This window comes from Pinus tabuliformis, chromosome 6, assembly GCF_031772625.1.
Source record: "Pinus tabuliformis cultivar Carrire ecotype Pingquan chromosome 6, CPIR1, whole genome shotgun sequence".
NCBI classification, from domain to species: Eukaryota; Viridiplantae; Streptophyta; class Pinopsida; order Pinales; family Pinaceae; genus Pinus; species Pinus tabuliformis.
The window spans coordinates 427,597,469-427,599,603 of NC_142292.1; positions in this window are offsets into that span (position 1 = coordinate 427,597,469).

Sequence of the window (2,135 nt, forward strand, 5' to 3'; positions counted from 1 at the left end):
ACGTTATGACACTAAGTGTATTAACTGGAAGAATGGGTCTCATAGGGATCATGTGGCAACATCAATCGAGGTAGATTATTTTAATTCTCAATTCAAGAATGATTTCTCATTGATAGCTTGCATGAAGAGCTCAGTGGGCAGAAACATTTGTTATAATAATTCTGGAGTATCCTTTCACATGAGAAGGAAGAAGGAATATTTCAGCTAGTTGAAGGAGAAGGACATGCAGTTTCACATTGAGCTAGGCGATGATGGTAGGTACTTGACCAAGGGCATGGGTATTGTCATTTTTGAGAGGGAGTATGGTAACTCTCTCCATGTCAAGGATGTCCTCTATGTTCCAGACCTTAAAAATAACTTTGCTATGTTTCCACCCTTGAGGACAAGGATTATGATGTCATTTTCAGTAGAGGAAAGGCCTACCTAAAGCACTTATAATCTAGAGCCATGAAGTATATTGGTGTGAGGATGAAGAATTTTATAAGATATAGGTTGAGACAAACATAACCTTGAGAAACAATGTAGGGTGTGAGAATCGCAGAGACGTGGGAGCTTTGGCATAGACACATGGGGAATTTGCATCACGGGGCACTAAGGATCCTTCAACACATTAAAGAAATTTTGAGGTAAAAAATGGGCCTAAAAAAAACTATATAAGAAAAGTAAATTGTATAAGAACCAATAGGATTCAATATGATGATTTCAACCATGGGGAATGATTCACCATTTTTGGAGTAAAAAGGTAAAATATTAAAAAATAAAAAATAAAAAGCTACTTTTTCGACTCATATTTTCAACTTATCCCCCCATGTTGTTACTAAAATTTCAAGCGAGAGCACTCATTGGATGCATAATTCAATTTTTCAACCAAGGAGTACATATGTTGCATACTTTCTATGGAGCCTACTAAACAAAAAATGTGAAATACATGAAAAAAATGTGATTGCAAACACATTTTTTAATGAAATTCACATTTTTCATGTATTAGGGTGCATCAAAAGTATGCAACATGGGTACTTTTTGGATGAAAAATTAAATTCCACACCCAATGAGTGATCCCGCTCAAAATTTGAGTAAAATCATAGGGAGATAAGTTAAAAATACAAATTGAAAAAGTAGTTTTTTCTTTTTTCCCTCCAAAACTTGATGAGGTAATCAAATCTTATTTTATTATTTCTTTATTATTTTATAATATTCCATAGGGGGTCTATTTTAGACCTCAAAATTTCTCTAATGTATAGTCACAGGGCTAACATAGTGAAATATTGATCAACATGAAGTGTGCAAGGACTGCACACTTGGAAAGTATGCCAAGTCATCTTTTGAGGGCCGAGACAATAAATTCAAAGGTATTTTGGAGTTGGTACATTAAAAAATATGTGGGCCCTTATCTTCTCCATCTCATATGAGACACAGATCTTATGTCACCTTCATAAATGACTATTCTCGTAAAACATGGATCTTCTTTATGAAGAAGGAGGAGGTTTTCTCTAAGTTCATGGAGTTTAGGGCCTTGGTAGAAAACTAGATTGGGAAGGAGATAAAAGCATTGAGAAGTGATAATGGCAGGGAGTATGTCTCTAATTATTTCAGTTATGTGTGTGCCAAGTATGGAATTAGGAGAGATCTTATAAGACCCCATAACCCTCAACCAAATGGGGTGTCTGCGAGGAAGAATCACAATATAGTTGGAGCGGCCAAGGCCATGTTTCATGGCCAAGGGATTCCAATGTTATTGTGGGAAGAGGCATGCAACAGTATAGTATTTCTACAAAACAAGCATCCACACAAGTTTCAAGGACAAGTTACACTGGAGGAGGGTTTCATAGGTGAGAATCTTGATGTTTCTCACTTGTGCATCTTTGGGACACAATTTTATTGCTATGTTCCCAAAGAGCGCCGGAAGAAGTTGGAGCCCATGTAATAACCTGATTACTTCTCCCACTTAAATTAAACAGTGTAAACAACTAAGCTAGTGACATGGTTCTAGGGCTGAGGAGGAATTTGCATGGGGAAAAATGAAAAATAAGGGGAAAGTATCATCATAGGGGTTAGCTTTCAAAACCTGGAAAGAAAACACAAGTTAGTCAACAATGAAAAGGCTAAATAACGCAAAACCATTTGGAATAGGATGG